This window comes from Chlorocebus sabaeus, chromosome 18, assembly GCF_047675955.1.
Source record: "Chlorocebus sabaeus isolate Y175 chromosome 18, mChlSab1.0.hap1, whole genome shotgun sequence".
NCBI classification, from domain to species: domain Eukaryota; kingdom Metazoa; phylum Chordata; class Mammalia; order Primates; family Cercopithecidae; genus Chlorocebus; species Chlorocebus sabaeus.
Window position 1 is genome coordinate 44,511,060 of NC_132921.1, and position 20,266 is coordinate 44,531,325.

Genomic DNA, 20,266 nt, shown 5'->3' on the forward strand with positions numbered 1-20,266 from the left:
CATTATTATATATATTTCATCTTTCTATAGGTGCTACAATTCAAAGTTATACTTATTGTTTTTTGCATTTCTTTTAAATTTTAAGTGTGAAAAAGTGAAAAAATATATTTTTACAGTTTTTAAATTTGCCTACATAGTTACCTTTGCTAAGTCTTTATTTCGTTGTGTGGATTTTCATTACCATCTAGTTTCATTTTTCTTTTTTCACAGGTACACCCTTTAGAATTTCTATAAGCAAGTTTACCAATGATAAATTCTTCCAGTGCTGGTTTGTATGACCATTTTTTCACTTTCAGTTTTGAAGAATAATTTTGCTAAATATAAAAATCATGGTTGAGTTTTTGTATTTTTCTTTTTCTTTCAACACTTTGACTATGCCATCACACAGCCTTCTGTCCACTATCGTTTTTGATGAGAAGTCAGCTGTCAATATGATTGTGATTACACTTGTATGATTAATTATATTATTTGGCTATTTTCAAAGTTTTATTTCTGTTTGTCTTTAGTTTTCAGCAGTTTATCATATATCTAGCTCGGTTTGAATATCTCTGTATTTTTCATACTGAGAATTTGTTGAGCTCCTTGGCTATGTAGATTAATTTTTTCATCAAGTTTGGGAGGTTTCCAGCTATTATTTCTCCAAATATTTATTCAAATTATTTGCCTCTATCTTCTTTTTATTCTGGAACCCCCATTATACTATGTTAGTACATTTGATGATATCACACAGGTACTCAGGTCTCTATTTTTCTTTAATAATTTTTCTCTATGTTCTTCAGAGTGGATAAATTATACTGATTTATCTTCAACTACACTGAGTACTTTTCTTTTTACCATATTGAATCTGATGTAATCCTCTAGTGATTTTTAATTTTAGTGATTACATTTTTCAATTAGAGATTTCATATTCAGTTATTTTTGGGCTTCTCTTCTTTTATTAGTGTTTTCTATTTGTCAAGTCATTGTCATTGCACTTCTCTTTAATTATTTAAATGTGGTTCCCAATAATTCTTTGGTCATATTTATAATAGTTGCTTTGAGATCTTTGTCTTTAAGTTCAATGTCTGAGTCCTTTATAATCATTTTCTATTGACTTTTTCTTGCATGCATCACCCTTTCCAGTTTCTTTGCATATCTTAGAATATTTTCAATGAAAAGGGGACATTTTATAAAACAATTTCAGATGCTGATTGATCTCTTCAGGATTATTATTATTGTTGCTTTTTTTGTGTGTTCAATGGCTTGCCTGGATTAATTCTGTGGAGTCTACTTACTCCAGAGCCTACAGCCAACAGTGTATCTATTTTTTTTTTTTTCATTTTCACTTTTAAGTCTGGATTCCTAGGTGTAATGCATGAGTCAGCATAGATTAGTGGCCAGCCAATTATTGATGTGAGGCTCTGTTCAAACACATTGAAAACTTCTATTCTTTGTCTGTAAATCTGTGTGTTGTTTGAGAAGTTGAACATCAGTCTATTTTTGCTCCTCTATAGGCAAGTTTGTTTTTGTTTTTCTCCTCTGGTTTCTTTCAATATATTTTTTCTGTACACTTAATTTTCTAATCTTGAAAATAATATGCCTAGGTATAGTCTTTCTGAAAATCATCCTGCTCCATGTTCTCCAAACTTCTTGGACTTGTGGTTTGGTATCTAACATGAATTCAGAGGAAATTCTCCAGCATGATTGCTTCCAATATTGCTTCTGTTCCTTTCTTCTCCTATTACTGTTCTCTGGCATTCCCAGTGTGTGTGTACCTTTTTTCTTTTTGCTTTTCAATTTTGGAAGTATCTTTTGTAATAATTTCAAGTGCAGAGATTCCTTCCTCGATTATGTCCAGGCTACTAATGAGTCCACCAGAAATATTCTTCATTTTTGTTACAGTGTCTTGATTCATTCCAGCTTCTATAACAAAGACTGGAGAATTATAAACCATAGATTGGAAAATGTATAAACAATAGTAATTTATTACTCACAGTTCTGGGGGCTTGGAAACTGAAGGCCAAAGCACTAGCATATTCATTGTATGATGAGGGCTCACCCTCTGCTTCATAGATGGAGCCTTCTCGTGTTCGCACATGATGAGAGGGGCAAACAAGCTCTCTTGGACTTCTTTTATAATGGCACTAATCCACTCATGCCCTAATCATCTTCTAAAGGTCCACCTCTTAATACTATTACATTGGGTATTAGATTTGAACCTGTGAATATTGGAAAGACACAGACATTCGGACCATTCCACAGTGTTTTTTATCTTTAGCATTTCTTTTTGATTCTTTCTCTCCATTTCTGTGTTTACATAATTAATGTTCTTGCATGTCTTTTTTTTTTTTTTTTTCTGTTAAAGACCTTAGCACATTAATCACAGTTTTTAAAAAGTGGTATAATTCCAACCTTCCGCCATATCTGCTATTCTCCTTCTCGTTCAGTCCCTTTAAACTGTGTTTTCCCTTTTAATGTATATTATATATTTTTTTTTCTGATGGCCAGACATTATGTACTGGGTAGTAAGAAGAACTGTAAATAAGCCAGCCGTGATGTGGTGGTGAAATGTTGGGGGAAAGGGGGGGAGAATCATTTTATGGCCTTAAGATCAGGTCTCTGTCTTTTGATGAGCCTGTGGCCCCTGCACTGTGAAATTCACCAGGGCTTCTCAGTCCCTCCCAACCCCCGCTCCTTAGGGAGGACAGGATGGTTAGGGTTCCTCAAATGGAAGGCTAGAGGGAACTGGGGTTGAGTAAACTTCCTTTCCCCATATGCAAAGCTGCAGCTGACTACAGTTGGGTCTTTTCCTTCACCTAGGAAGGCTAGGTTCTGATAAAGCCCCAGCAGATTAGGCTTTGGTAAAGTAAGTTCTCCTGAGGATGGAACTTGTTAGGAAGAACAGAATGTTCTCGTGTATTTTAAAATCGTAACATTTTCCCCCGCCTTGCCGGAAGCCTGAGGAGATTTTCCTCTGATATTCACTGAGAACCTGGTAGGGCTCCTGGAGGGAAATCTCACAAAAGCATGCAGGATCTAGGACTGGATCCTACCCCCCAAAACTCGATCCCTCTAGGACTGAATCCTCGTGAAGTTTTTACCTCTCAGACGTGTCCACACTGAGCCTCTAGCAATTCATTAATTATAATTCAGGTTTTCCTACTTCAGCACTGATTCCCACAGAGGTTTCTGCTTGTGGGTTTCTGCTCGGGTAAGCTGTGGTTCTCTGTATCCACCTGTCTCTCTCTCCAATTTGCGGTCAGTGGTTTCACCTGTGAGCTCACTTATCTGAAGGGTTTAAAAACAGTCTGCTAATTCAGTTAGGATTTCTACTTGCTGTTAGGATGGAGTGCTGATTTCTAAGCTCCTTAAAACAAAGTCTCTCAAATTTTTAGTAATGCTTTTGAAAAATTATCTACAATACTACAGTTACAACCTTTCTCTTTTTAAATATTTGCACGCTGGTTTTCTACTTTCAATAATTCTTTGTGTTTATATTTTAAACATGTCTTTTGTAAAATAGCAAAGTTCGATGAGCTTTTTTTTTTAAGTCTGAAAATCTTTATCTCACATAGGGCATTTGTTCTACTTAAACAATTCTTTAGGGGTGTTTTTTTGGTTGGCTGAATAACTTAACAATTATTTTTCTTTGAATACTTTGAAGATGATTCCATTTTTCTTCCTGGTTTCCATTATTCTGTAGATAAGCTGTCTTTTGGTCTTATTTGGTTTTATTGTTCTTCTGAAGCGAATCTGGCCTCTCTTCCCATTGCTACTGCTTTTAATATTCTTTTTTGTGTTTGGCTCTCAGCCATTTTAGTATATATCTAAGTAGGATTTTATTCTATTAATCCAGCTTGATAGTTGTTGCAGTTTTAGGATAAGTAGACTGATGTTTCCTCAATCTGGAAAATTTCCAATCTTTATTGCTTCAAACTTCTCTTCCTTCCTCTATGGGTCTCAAATTATACTTTGGTTAGAATTTTTGCTGTATTTTATATGCCTCTAATGTATTTCATTCTCTTAGAGATAAAACAATGTAAAACATTTCTATATTTTCTTATGTATCCATGGAATACTTAATTTCAGTTGTATTTTCATTAGAATGTCTATTTTTATGGTTTCTTGCTGTCTGGTTAAGTTCATCTGTCCTTTTATCTCTTTGAACCTACTATGCCTAACCCTTCATTAGGTATATGCCTAATAACTCCATTGCATGGAATACTTACGGTTCTTTTTCTACTGTACATTGTTTCTCTTATTTTTCAATCATTTTTGCATTTTTATACCTAGTTATTTTCTATTGACTGCTAGATGCTGTGCATATAAAATTCAGAGGCAATTTAAACCGTATATTATGTTTTCTTCCATAATATATGTTTGTTTGCTTTGAGCAGGTAGTAGTAAAACTCCCGAAGCACCTTAGTCTAATCAGATATTATTATTTGAAGCTGGGCTCTAATAACCACAGCTGCTAATTTATTTTATTTCTACTCCTAGGTTGTAGTCCTAGGGATCCCAGCTGAATATCTTCAGGAGTATAAGTTACCAGGGCTTCCATTGGCTCACCTTGAATTCCAATGTTCCTTAGTTCAGTGAATCTGTCATAAACAATTTTCAACTTCTTGACCTCTCGGAGTACCAGCTCTTTTTCTAGAACTAAGAGATGCCCTTAGGGGAAAATTAGCCTTAAAGATCAGTGTCACATCTCTGGGTTTCTTTTTCCTTTTCAATTTTGTCCCATAATTCTTTACTTTCCTGTAAGTTGTCATATGATTTCAAACAACTTATTACAATGATTTTTGTCCAGCCTTACTTGTTTTTGGTTTGCATTACCTAAACATTCACTCCCAGAATATTTTTTTCAGTCTTGAACATGGCTTTCACGCTGATAGATACACAGCTTTCTCTACTCTTCCCCTACCTCATCATGTCAGAAAAAAAAGTGGTTTCACATGAAATTTCAATCCACTTTCCTGTTGTGGGTTATACCATTTCCCCCCAAGAGATATGTTGAAATCTTAACTCTTAGTACTTGTGAAACGTGACTTTATTTGGAAAACACGGTCTTATTAGATGCAATCAAATTAAGATAAAATCATTCAGGTGGGCTCCCATTCAGTATAACTGGTGTCCTTATTAAAAGAGAAAAAAGACATAGACACAGGGATACACAAGGAGAATGCCGTTTGACAATGAAAGCAGTTTGGATTGATGCGTCTACAAGTCAGTGAATGCTAAGGAACTCCAAGAACTGCCAGGAACACCAGAAGCTAAGAGAAAGGCATGCAACTGATCTTCCCTAGAGCCTTCAGTGAGAGCATAGTCCTGCTGACACCTTGATTTCAGACCTCTGGCTTCTAAAACAGTGACAGAAGAAATTTGTTTTGAGCCCCACCCAGTTTGTTGAACTTTGTTATGGCAGACTTAGGAAATTAGTACACTCCAGCTCTTGCCCCAAATAATCTCTCAAAATCCTAGGTTGATAAATTGTATATGGCTTCTCTTTCCACCCGTTCTATCCTCACATCCCCTTCATAGACATGAATAGATTCCCTGTCAGCAGCTGGTAAAATTTGTGGTGACTTTCTTTTTCTGTTACCTTGCTTTTCTTGTCTATCTTCCATGTTAAAGCTCTTCACTCATTTTTTAAAATGTACTTTTTTTTTTTGTATATGCCAGGGATTGTTCATCTTTTTGCCATGGTACCAAGTTCCCTTGTGTTCCCCTAGAGAGATCTCTCCGGACAAAAAAAGCATCTGATAAACTTACATTTATCTGTCAGGAATAGACTTCCTCTCCGATGTATTTGCATGCCCCAAAAGTGGTGAATGGTAGAAATTGAGGCACAGTGGATAGATAAGGTATATTTGGGTATGTTTACATTTTTAGTGTTTTGAAAATTTGACTGCTGACCCACAGTAGGAAATGCATTTTATGTCATAACTGAATTCACATATGAATAAATATATGTGCAAATATAATTGAAAATATATTTTCATGCAATAATGCTTACATTATAAGGTACAAATCTTTTCTGTAATTTTTCAGTTAACAAAATGTGATTTGAGAGCAATTACACTGAGTTCACAGTAAATAAGAATTTGAAAATCACTGTCGATGTTTTATCTATGTACTTTGCCATGACCATTGTGTGTGATCCCATGTTAGTGAATCCTCCGTGTTAGTGAATCCTCCGTGTTAGTGAATCCTCCGTGTTAGTGAATCCTCCGTGTTAGTGAATCCTCCGTGTTAGTGAATCCTCCGTGTTAGTGAATCCTCCGTGTTAGTGAATCCTCTGTGTTAGTGATGCCCCCAGTTAGCGAAACACTATGGTAGCTAAGCAATAGAAAGATCAGAATACGGATGTGATGACTCATGCCTGTAGTCTCAGCACTTTGGGGGCAGATTGCTTGAGCCCATGAATTCAAGATCAGGCTGGACAACATGGCAAAACTTCGTCTCTACAAAAAAAAAGAAAAAAATACAAAAAATTAGCTAGGCTTGGTGATGTGCACCTGTGCTCCCAATTACTCCAGAGGCTAAGGTAGGAGCATCAGCTGACCCCAGGAAATCAAGGCTTCAGTGAGTCACACCACTGTACTCCAGCCTGGCTGACAGAGGGAGACCCTATCTCAAAAACAAAAAACACACAACAAAAAAAAAAAACCCAGAAGAGTACATCACACTCTCATTTGATCATCTGATTCTCTTCAGGTAAATCTTTGATATTTGTAGTATCTATTTCCTTCCGAATTCTGATACGCAGGAAAAAGATTTATTTGCAAGGGTTTTAGAAGAGATTTCTGCCTGAAGGCAGGATGGTACCTCAGTCACTCTAAAGATGATATTCTAGCAGAGCAGAGCAATCTATGACTTCAACGTCTGCTTTATTTGAAACCCAGTCGTTTTGTTTCTTTGTTGAGTCAGAATTAAATTCCGTGAAGGGACACAAAGACCTACTTAACCAGGTAGGTCTACCTAACCAGGTGTAGGTCTTTGGTGCTGTATTTTTCTTTTGTGTTTGATAAAGCCGTTCACAAACTTATTTCTGATTTAAACCATTGAATCTGATATATGGGCAAATTCTAATTCAATTATAAGCTACATTCTCATAGAACTGTTAGAGATCAAGCATGAAACCCAACAATAGCATGTTCTGCTAAAGAGGGCAGTGTGCTTGCTGCACTATTGCTTGTTGTTTTTCTGAATGGCTAATATCACAGGTTCATTTTCACATTGGTTCTTCTCTCCACAATTTGGGTCATGACAGGCAACAATTAGATAAATTATTTTTGAAAAGAGTTAATGGCAGGTGCCATGCTTGTTTACTGCTTTCTGTAGCCTTCAGGAGTTGATGCTTTTTGCCTTTAAGTATTTTCACGTGTAGTTTTCTATTTTCCTTGAATTACTGAAATATACTAAGCATATTTCTCCGAGGACCTGGAGCCATGGTGTAATAAGCTCCTGCTAATAGCTCGAAACTGTACAGCAATCTAGTTTTAAAATACAACACAAATCTTTATCTAAAAGCAGTAACACCTCACTCTTGTGTTCGCAAAGTATGTTTTCACATTTCCTCTTGCGATGCATAGGAAGGGGGGAAAGCTACAAGAGAAATGATGCATTCCGGGCAAGGAGCCAATTTAAAAAGTCTGTTCTTTCCAGTTTGCTGTCACTTGTCATGGTTAAACAAAACACGGAGGAGAAAAAGAGAAATTGGCTTCAGTGTAAATGTCAACATTCTGATTAAAGCAAACACAAAGCATTCAGAACTCTTGACAAAAAAAATTAAATTGAATTATGAAGGGTATGCAAATGGAGGCCTTCCTCTGTATCATTACCAGGACTTATGCATTTTGTATTTTCTGTCTATGCTGGAGAAATCTGTGCTGCAGGACAAGGTGTTGAGTAACAGGGAAAGGAAGGTGAACAACACACTTCCCAGTTCATGACAGCTGGAACCTACCAAAATACTGGTTCAGAAATAAGCCTAACGCTTTGCAAACACCTGGGGAAGGTTAGAAAGCTGTGACAGTAAGGCCTGGTGCTTTTAGTCTTGTCTTTCCAGCTAAACAGGGTCCTCCCCCAGGACACAAACCCCAAAAGTATTTATTTAAAAATTTCAAAAGCTGTCATTTGTCAAGCGGGAGGGCATTAAGGAAACTCATATTAAAATGCAGATATGTAAACGATAGCGTCAGTTCCTTCCTATCTCCTTTAACACAGACCTTAGAAATTGAATTGTTTGAAATTCAGTTTGAAAGGGCTCTCAGCATTCATCCATGATATGAAATTTTAAAGGTTGCATAATACATTCCATTTCTGTAATTAAAATTAATGGGAAATGAAAAATACATGGTGTGCATTTGTCCCCTTTCCTGAGGGGAGAATATATTTGCAGTCTTGGATGAACATATATGGTCCTGTATTAGGAAGCTGTAGTGTATGTGCGTGTTCGTCTCTGTATATAAATAAGGTTTTATGCTAACTGAGAAAAATCTTTTATTGCCTTTCATTCTTCATTTTCCATGATCCCCAGCACCATTGTGTTCCTGAACTATACCTTTGCTTGCAATTTTACAATTGCATTCTGACTTATCACTGTTCCTGCCTCTCTCCTCTCTGGCTATTCTGAAATTGCTTCCAAAATTATGGTGTGTTCTAAGCATGTCATTTCCAACTCAGAAATCTGAAATGGCTACCCAGTGCCTATCAGAAAAGCCCAAACCCTAGCCTGTCACTCAAGACTTTCTCAAGTGGCCTCAAACTCGCTTTGTATTCATTCCATAAATATTTCCTGGGTAGCTACTCAATGTCAGTCATTTTACTTTTTCTTCACCTTCTTGCCCATAAAATTCCTACTTTTGCCTCATTTATTTCTCTCCTAACAAGTCCGTGCTTTTCCGTTTCTGTAACCTTATTCTAGCTCTGCCCTTTCCTTGAAAGGACCCCTCAACATCTCTACCCATCAGACCACATATTTCTCAAGGCTATATTTCAAAGGTGCCACTTTCTTGAAATCTTCCCTTATTACCATGCTTATAAATGGCCTATTTCTCCCTATTACTTTTCTAGCATTCTATTTGTATCCCTTAGAACCCATTAATACTGCTTTGTCTTAGTTATGTATGTATATGCTGCATCTGACCTAAAATCTTTAGAGGTTTGTTTTATACATCTTCATGCCCTACACAAAACTAGCACATTAGCAGGACAGATACCAATCCAGGTGACATATATCACCTACCAATCTTCCACTTGCGTTATCCATAAATAAAGATGATTATATATCTCTCTCGGGACATCATGAAAAGTAAAGATAATGTTTGTAAACAGTGTATAGTTTGAAGTATTAACTATAATTTGTATTCCAATTTTTATTGATAATATATCCAGATAAATGAATAAATGTACATGTAAGTAGACATGAAACCGGGAGCTCCAAGTATTTGCCGGACACTTTTCATAGACTAGTAGAATTCTCACTATCGCCTTCTAAGGCAGGTATTAGAATCTTGACTGTGTAGACAAGGCCCAACAGGCTATATACAAGTAACCAGTCTGACTCCAAAGCTCGTGCTTTTTCTCAAACACTCAGGAATTTATTCCTTGGGCTGTCCCAAATACTAAGGGAACTTTGTCAAACTGGACACAGGTACAACACTCCTGGGCTCACCACGGGCCCTTCCCCCATCTATTTGTTAAAATAAGTTAATTGCACCTTAGAGAACCATGCATGTTTAGTTTGAACTCAATCCACTGCCCCCTCTCGTTCTGCCATTTCTTTTTTAGACTCAGTGCTGTCTAGCCTGTCCCTAGATTGTGTTCTAATATAATACATGAATATTTTTAACAATCCTCTAGGCTACCTGTTACAAATGCAGAGTCCTGGCACCATTCTAACAAACGTCCCAGGTAATATGAATGAAACCTATCCACAGGCTACACTTTGCAAAATCATGCTATTTTTCAGTCAGTGTCAAATGTCTTTAGAGTATACTCTACCCCAATCATATGGGAAGCACAGAAGTTTCCACATTGTGTGGAATGAGGCCCCTAATATTCTGCAGTATACAGAGACTAGAGATTGTCAAATATTACTCTCCATTTTCAGAAAAATGAGACCAGAAGAGAATTTAACTGGATTTAGCTAACATAACAAAGAAGGCCAAAAATAATTCTTACGGTGGTTTTAAAAATCTCATTCCTTCATTGATTCAACACTGTTTCCTTGAGCCTCGACACTACAACGTCATTCATTAGAGAGAGAGGACATAAATAGCCACTTCTCTCTGGAAGTTTATAATCTAGATATAGGAACTACATTATCGTATAAACAAACTATTCAGCCTAAACGGGAATTCCAAGGAGATTATCACAGATGTATTTTGAATAGGAGAATCACACACACACACACACACACACACCCCTAAGCTTTTTTATGTGCAACATGGGAGTTGGTGTGAAGAAAAGCAGGTGTTTTCAGAGAAGGTGAGGGTTTGTCCTCATCACACCACACCATCTTCCCGAGGAGAACTGCACAATTAGCTGAAGGCTTTTCCTGATCCGTGTGTTCAGATTTGGGAATGATGACTTTTCGTTGTTGTTGTTTTCATGTGGAGAAAAATACATGTTCCTTGCTTCAAACTAAACATTCTGGAAGCTTTCGCGATTTTTCAGATTTCTTTAAAGGCCTTGATGCCACTTACCATTGCTTTTTAGGCTGCAGGGAACATAATGAAACTGAAGTCTCTCGTGGAGCTTTTATTCCTCTTCTTTCAGACTTAACAAAGTTGTAGGGGACACTTAGGCCACGGATGTCAGTGTCGTTCCAGGGTCTGCTTTGGTGTTATTCTTAAAAATGGCATTGGATTATATATACATATTTTTTTGTAAACAGATGTTTTGCTCAGAAGAGTCTGACATTTTCCATTTATCTCCTCCTCTCCCCTCTCCTCCCCTACTCTCCTTGTCTGCCTTTTCTTCCTCTGGGCAGAACAAAGGCCTGAGATTGAATGGGGTCTTCTCCTGATAATGCTTTTGGCAATGGCTTTAGAACTTTGATCATGGCCCACAGTATGAAATATACTTTACAGTGACACCTAGAATGTAAACAGTGTAAACACAGGGAAACACATACACACATTTTGTACCCCTATCGGACAATTAATGTGTGTGTATGTGTGTTTATATATAAATTTTTCTTTCTTTCGATATCTCCCACTTCCAAATAGAACTTTGAAACTATCTTATGTTATTTGGTCTTTAGCAGCTGAACCTAAATTTTGTGTGGAACTGCACTGTACATATAATTTATTAGATAATCACTTTTCTTGACTGTTTTTTTTAACTCTTTGTTCTCAGCCCAAAACACAGCATTTTTACCTCTAATTTCTCAAAATCCTAAGCAGCCAGCACCGAGACAAAAACAACAAAACCAAACAAATCTTGGCCTTATTAGATCCCTATTATCCTGTTTCTTGTCCCTAAAACAGGCTAATTAAAGCTTTATTTTGTGGTATACAAGTAGGGGTTGTTAGTGGCTTCCAACAATAAGTTCTGAGAATGATTCCAAGGCTGTTCTCAGGCTCCAGTGAAAAGAATATGGGAGCTGACAGATCTGCTAAGGAAGTAACTGTTGGACTTTCCAGAAGGAATGGCATCTGATATTGTGTGGCTATGTCCCCATACAAATCTCATCTTGAATTCCCACATGTTGTGGAAGGAACCCTGTGGGAGGTAATTGAATCATGGGGGCAAGTCTTTCCCATGCTGTTCTCCTGAAAGTGAATAAGTCCCATGAGATCTGATGGTCTTATAAAGAGAAGTTCCCCTGCACAAATTCCCTCTTTGCCTGCTTCCATCCATGTAAGAAGTGACTTGCTCCTCTTAGTCTTCCGCCATGATTGTAAGGCTTCCCCAGCCACGTGGAACCATGTCTGTTAAACCTCTTTTTTTTTGTAAATTGCCTGGACTTGGGTATGTCTTTATCAGCAGTGTGAAAACAGACTAATACAGCATCCTTTGTCACACAGCTTTGAAGCCCTCTGGAAGCTCAGCATCGGACTCAGATTATGAGCCATCCGGACTGCATTATGACTTTAAGGACTCAAAACACTCTTCTACTTAAGTATCCTCCCTCAATTAAAAAATTATTTTAGTTTTTGCTTTTCATAACAGTGTTGGTATAAAGACAGATATAACTTAGGCTGATCTATAATTGAATATTGTTAGTGTTATCATATTTGATTTCTCCTTTTGATTTTAAAATAAACATGGACACATTTTTAGGAACTCTGAATGTATGGCAGTGCCTGGCCACTGTTCCACAACCATTGTCTGGGTGGATGGTTGGCCTAGAGTCTCGTATAGTGCAAACTGTACTTCGTGATTCAAAGACGAAGCAAGTGACCCGTTTATCCTGTGAGTAGAAACCGTGTTCTAACTAATTTCTAGGATAATGAAGATGAGCTTGTGTGGGTACATCCACTCTTTTTAGTTAATACTACAAATTTGTAGTAGGTTATTTGTAGTGGCTGTGGTAACATAACTGTCTGGCGCTTGGGTTGCAGACCCCTGTGCCTAGGGTCAGGGCTAAGCCTTTGAAACCTCACAAAGACAGGAGAAGTGTATTAGTCAGAGTTCTCTAGAGGGATGGGACTAATAGGATAGATACATATTCGAAAGGGAGTTTGTTAAGGAGTATCGACTCACACAATCACAAGGTGAAGTCCCACAATAGGCCCTCTGCAAGCTGAGGAGCAAGGAAGCCAATCCGAGTCCCAAATGCTCAAAAGTAGGGAAGCCAACAGTATAGCCTTCAGTCTGCAGCCAAAGGCCCAAGAGCCCCTGGAAAAATCACTTGTGTAAGTCCAAAAGCTGAAAAACGTGGAGTCCAATATTCCAGGGCAGGAAGCATCCAGCACTGGAGAAAGATGGAGGCCAGAAGACTGAGCAAGTCTGAACGGTCCCCATTCCTCTGTCTGCTTTTATTCTAGCTGCACTGGCAGCTGATTAGACGGTCCCCACCCAGATTGAGTAAATGGGTCTACCACTTAGGGTGGTAGGGTGGGTCTACCACTCCCAGTCCACTGACGCAAATGTTGATCTCCTTTGGTAACACCCTCACAGAAACCCCTAGGAACAATACTTTGCATCCTTCAATCCAATTAAGTTGACACTCGGTTATTAATCATCACGAAGAGGAAAGAGGTGGTTTGGAGAAGGGTTTTATAAAGTTTGACAAAAGTAATGTGTTTTAAAACTTTTGTCTAGAATCACTTCTCTGAAAAAAACAAACATACATATATATATTCTACAAGTAATGTTTTTAACAATATAAAGTAAAGACATTCATAATTGCAATAATTTCACAGAGATCTAGCTGTTTGTATGTTAACTATAATCTTTAAGAAACTTATGCATATATGAATATATAAATGTAGAAAAATTCTAACAAAACTATTGGCCTGTTATTTATACAGGTTGTTCTGCTACTTGCAATTTTATTGAAGAACATATCAGACAATTTTCATATCACTAATTCTTAAGATATCATTCTTAATTCATGGTAAGACAATCATTTGTTGAATGAACCCCTTGCCTATACACATTCACCTTTTCCTTAGCTGTTTGCTAATACAAACAGCTCTGTCCTAAACTTTTGTAGCCTGTGAGCACAGCTTTGCAAGTCTGCGTTTCCTAAGAACAAATTTATAGAAGACAAGTTCTGAATTAAATTGTTAGATGCTTCAGATAAGTGACACTTTTTGTATCTTTAATGAATTATCTATTCTTGTCTAGATCTCATTTTTATTTTTGATTAGAGAACATGTTTATGTAAAAAGTTAATCACATGATTATTGTACATACTGAAAATACTTGCGCCAGTTTTTTTGAAGGTTTTTTTTTTTTACAACTGTTTTAATTTGTATTTGGAAAAATCTATCCATATTTACTGATTTCCTTCTTTGGTGATAGTAACATATAAAAAGCACTTTCACATCTTAATATTCAATTATTTTAAAGTTTAAAAATTGTGATTCAGACTCTTATTTTTCATTTATCTGTCTATATCTGTACCAACATCATACTTTTTTAATCTTTGAAGCTATAAAAACATTTTATCATCTAATAAGATAACCTCTGATTAGGCCTTTGTTATTTTCAAAAATTACTTTATAATTATTTTTTGAAAGAAATGTAGTTTACTTTAAATATTTGGAATATCTATTGAAATTGTACTGAAGTTGAAGCTTAATTCAAAAAAATATTTTTACAGTATTTTCTTTCCTTCCAGAATCATACAGCATTATTTTTATTTACATAAACAATAGACACGTAGACCTGTAAATTAAAGTTTTGTAAAGATCTGTAAAAATACACATCTGTAAATACATGTATGTAAAGTTTTATAGACTTTGACTAATACATTGCTTTGACTAACATTTTCTTATTTCATAATATATTAAATTATGATTGCTATAGCAAATAGAATTTTTCTTTTTGTGTTCTAAGTAGTTTTTGCTAATCTGTGGAAAGCTTTAGAGTTCTACACTAACTTTGTAACTGTAAATATTACTGTATTTCATTGTAAACTCTAATTTTTTTCAGCTAAGTAATGATATTTTGTCTCTTTGTAATGTTTATATCTGTTTTTATTACCCTGTTTCATCAGTTAGAACTTTAGAAACTTATTGAATAATAGCAGTGACGGCGGGTATCTGTTTTGTTTCAGAATTTATTGAGAATGCTTCTAGAGTGGTGTAATCAAACAAGGTGTATGTAATTCGGAAAAGATTTATCTTTTATTCATAATTCTGAAATTCTTTTCACTTTATTGGTTTTAATAAGAAATGGATTTCAACTTGATGAAATGCATTCACATCTATTAAGTCATACTATTTCTCTCCTTTGACCTACGGATGGGATAAATTATATTTTTTGTTTTTCTAATGGTAAGTCCATCTTGTCCCCCTGGAGAAAACTTCCCTTGGCCATTAATTGATTAGTCCATTTTCACGCTACTGATAAGACATACCCCCGAGACTGGGCAATTTACAAAAGAAAGAGGTTTAATTGAACTTACAGTTCCACATGGCTGGGGAAGCCACACAATCAGGGCAGAAGGTAAGGAGGAGCAAGTCCCATCTTACATGGATGACAACAGGCAAAGAGAGTGAGGAAGATGCAAAAGCAAAAACCCTTGATAAAACCATCAGCTCTCAGACTTATTCACTACCATGAGAACAGTATGCGGAAAACTACTCCCATAATTCAATTATCTTTTATTCTCACTGGGTTACTCCCCACAACATGTGGGAATTATGGAGATAAATTCAAGAAGAGATTTGGGTGAGGCCTCAGAGCCAAACCATATCATTGATGTATAAATCTTTTGATATGGTATAGGATTTTATTTGCTAATATTTTGCTTAGCGTTTTTGCCATTGTTTACAGATGTGCAATGTATGTGTGCAATGTATGCATGCATGTGTGTAAAAACACGTGCAATGTATGTGTACATGCATGTGTATAAACACGTGCGTTGTTTATCAAGTTCGGTATCAGCTTTTTATGCCAGCTATAAAAAAATGAGCCAAAAAACTTTGTATTTTTCTATGATCTGGAACAATGTAGACTGCAGAGAAATGTGACTGTCCTTTGAAGTTTTGGTAGAGCAACCCATAATACTCTCACTCATACTGCTTTGTATTTCCAGTCAATTTCTCCAACATTAATAAAAACTTTCTCTCTATTATCCTTTAAGTTTTTATCAAACCCCTACCATGCTGAAGCCAGCATAGAGAGAAAGAAAATGGTCACAGTTTGTCCACATAAAGATGGTCCACAATACAAAGCAATGCATTCCAAGTCCAAGTGTGTGGAGCACACAAGGCATTTCATTGGAATTCAAAAGGATGAGCAAATAATCTTGGCCTCCTTGGCTTGGAAAGTTTATTGTTGCTGCTGTTGTGTGTTTTCTTTTGTTTAGTTTTTCTCTGAATGAGGAGGGATTTGAATTGAATCTCAGGATAGCCTCAGTTGAAGTGCTGAGAGCACTTTAGTTGTAAATATGTACTACTATTTGGGATATCAACATGTGTACTGGGGCACTAAAGGGCATTCTGGCAGGAACAGAGAAGGCACATTAGGGATGTAATGTTAGAAAGATTGGTGTCAGATGCCCAGGGAACCTGTAATACAGTGCAACTCTTCCATCTCCAACAACTTAAATATTTCTGTCCATAGTTGTTCTAATGAAAAACTTCAGTTCACTGACATCTGATGTCAAAGGTTCAAACAGATAACCTGCAAACTCCCTTCCAATTTTTTTGACCCTATGAACTTCTGAGTTTCTATAGCTCTATTGTGTCCCCTGGCCTCTGGAGTTGGGCACAATTTGACCCAGGACTTGGAAAATGAAGTGATTTTTAGTTTATTCTGTCTAGTCCATTTCTCTCCTCAGTTATGAATTTCCAACTCTTTGCTAGCCAACAACAATAGTGGTTTGTATAAGTCACATAAGAGAAAGGCACATCTATATCTTATGAGTCTATTTACAAAGGGAATTATAGAAGATGTCTGCTTGCTAGGAAAAAATCACCCAAGTCAAGACAGTGAATGTGCCATTAAGTCATTTTTTCATCCCTCAGAACCTGGCAGGGAATTGTTCCCCATGGTGCATTTTCCTGCTTCTCTTGCAGCCAGGTTTTAAACATCTTAAGCTATAGCAGTCCCCTCCCCTGCTCTGAGCAGTGACTATACTGCCTCATAAATCTCTTTGGTTGGAATTCTTTCCAACATACCTCTAGGTCCCTTGTGATGGATTTTTTTTTTTTTTCTGCCCCTGGGAGGGCCTGTAGTTTTCTCATGTGCTAAAGGAAAGAAATCAGGAATTGGATTTGTACAAACATCAGAAACAGTCTGTTGCTGTTCTTTGTTTACTTTAACTCTAATTTGACAACATTAAATCTTATGGGATGCACCTCTGACATTATTACAGCAATTTCTGTGTCAATTAGTTGGGAATTTTGGTTACATTTCATGAGAGCAGGAAACTTGTACATTTTGTTCAACCCTAAAAACCCAGAGTCTGAAAAAATGCCTGCCAAATAGTAAGTGCCTAATAAATGCATGTTAAATGCCTGGATGAATGAATGGATGGCCACTGATTTCAGGCACAATATTATGCCCAGTGGAATGCTAATGAAGGAAACATATGACTGTTGTCCACAGAAAACTATGTCTAACTGGGGAGGGAAGATTCCTGTTAGAAACTAAGCAATCTCTGTGTGATCAGGGGTTAAAAGCTGTGTTGCAGACTCAGGCTGTGGCCATAAAGTGTGTTGTTAATGGAGGTGAGTACTAAGTTGCTCCTTGGTTGACGAACAGGTTTTCAATTGCCAGAGGAGGAGGGGAAATCCACAGAAAAAATCACTTGTCTTCCTGCTTGTCTCCATAACTACTTCTATAAACACACTTTCATCATCTGCAGGTTTACCTCCCTTGGTTAATCCATAATTCCTGGGGATCTGTTTACTACCACGAGAACAGTATGGGGCAACTACCCCCATGATTCAATTATCTCCACTTGCCACCCCCTCCTTGGCACGTGGGGGATTATTACAATTCAAGGTGAGATTTGGGTGGGGACACAGCCAAAGCATATCAGGATCCTCCTCTGTCTCAGTCACAGTGGCTTGTTTCCATGGATTAACCAGCTGGATTTCTGGCTATGATTTCATTTGAATAAAGACTAACACATTCTCAATCCTCAGGTTCTAAACAGAGATCCTCAGTAATTATGTTTGTTCTCATGCTGCTAATAAAGACATAATCCAATTACCTTGAGGTTTCTAGATGGGTGGGATGGTGACACAAATTGCAGGAGGCTAAGAGGAAGAAGTATATGAACTAAAGATTGGCTTGTTACACAGACTAAAAAGTCAGCAGCCCTCAGTAAAATAGATGATAGTATGGGCATGGTGTCAGCTAGTTAATCTTTGCCATTAAGATTCCTGGGGAGAAGAAAAATAAAAATTGAGTTCTTTTTGGAGGATCCATTGTTAGGCAGACAAAGGCAGTTGCTGCTCCCCAAGAACCCTCGGTTTGAAGTAACCAGCATACCGTAAATGACATGTTTGGGAGTGGTGTTTCTTGAACTCCTTCAGAAGTGATTGCTCACATGGCAGGTATGATTTGGGGTACCATCCATTGCCCTAATCTATCTCCTGCCTCAGTTTGTTCTAAAGCTGAGAACTCACATTAGATATCAGTTTCCAAAGAACCTCATTATTTAGAAAATATTGCCAGGAGAAGTTAGGCAATACGTTTTTGTTACTCCTTAACACTTTTGCCTGAATTATTTCATCAACTTAGCCGTCCAGTTACTCAGCTAGACTTTAAAGAAATGGAATATACAAAATGCAAATAATTCTTATTGCTTTTGTTATGGAGTGACCTGTGTTACTGAAAGCACCTTTGCCAAAATTATGACAGTGAAAATATCTAGCATAGGAAAATGATGACAGTGGAAAAAATCCTACCCAACTGATTCCATCATGCTTCTAACCTCCAAGCTGTCTTTTATTCTTGGAGTAAGCCAAGCTAACTTGCAGAGGAATTTATAGTTTAACTTTGAAACAAAGATGATAGCCACACCCAAAAACGAACCCTCTTCTTGCTTGGAAACCTAAAACACCTTTGTCCAACTTACAAATTAGCCACGAATCTCAAAATTGTGGCCCAGGGATTATGTACCCAGAGTCCAAGATTCCTAACCTCCTCAATTGCTTCTATAGGTAACGTTACTATTGTAAAAACCTAACATTGGTATTCGAGATATTTTTCAGACTCTGCATTCTAATGCCCAGCTAGACCAGTAAACTGGTTTAACTAGTTTTGTGATCCCACCCAGGAAATGAAAACAGCAAGAAGAGAGCTTCAACCACCTGTGCTTTCACCCGTGACTCAACCAATCAGCATTCCCCATTCCCTAGTCTCATCTACCAAATAATCCTTAAACAAAAAAAAGTAGTCTTTTAATCTTGGCCAATATGAGTAATAATAAACCACCATCGCCCCCCCACCACCACCCCCATCCTCCTGCGTGGTCAGCCCTGCAATTAGTAAACTATTTATTGCAAAAATCTGCTATTTTCAGTGCATTGGCTTTTCCGGCTAGTGGACAAGATGAACCTGTCAGGTAATTATGTTCTCTAAAAACTCATATATTGAAGCTGTAACCTCCAATGTGACTGTATTTGGAAACAGCTCCTTTAAAGAGGTAATTAAGATTAAATGAGGTCATATGAATGGGTCCCTAATCCTATAGGACTTGATGCCCTTATAAAAAGAGAGATGTCAGCAGTGTGCAAACACAGGGGAAAGGAAAAGGCTGCCTGAAGACACAGTGAGAAGTCATCCATCTGCAAGCCAAGGAGATTGGGCTCAGGAGAAACCAGCCCCGCAGACACCTTGACTTGGAATTTTAGCTTCCAGAACTGTGAGAAAACATGTTTCTGTTGTTTAAGTCACCCATTCTGTGGTATTTCCCTATGACAGCTCTTACAAATTAATACATGTTTTACTTTTATTTGGTAATATATTTGTATTACTAAACTTCTAGGATAAGCTTCCTTCAACATGTCTCCTTTTGCCAGTTCCTGTCTTCTTCAGATAAAGAGATCAAGGATGTGTGGCTCTCCTGGAACCCCCTTTAGTCATCCATACTACAGTACTTACTACATTGGGTTGGAAATTTCCTGTTCACCTACCTGGTTGCCTTAATAAGTTGAAACTTGTTAGTGGCAAAAACTATTTTCTGTGTTGGGCTGTTCTGGCATTGCTATAAAGAAAGACCTGAGACTGGGTAATTTATAAGAAAAGATGTTTAATGGGCTTACGGTTCTGCAGGCTATACAGGAAGCATGGAGGCATCTGTCTCTAGGGAAAATTCAGAAAGCTTTTATTTATGGTAGAAGGCAAAGTGGGAGCAGACATTTCACATAGCAAAAGCATGAGTCAGAGAGAGAGATGGCAGGGGAGGTGCCACATCTTTTTAAAGAACCAGATCTCAAGTGAACTCAGAGTAAGGTCTCACCACCAAATAGATGGCCCAAGCCATTCATAAGGGATCTACCTCCATGATCCAAACACCTCTGACCAGGCCCCACCTCCAGTATTAAGGATTACATCTCAACATGAGATTTGGGCAGGGACAAACATCTGAACTGTATCATGTTCACTGGTTTATTGCTGTTTCACAAAGTACATATCATAT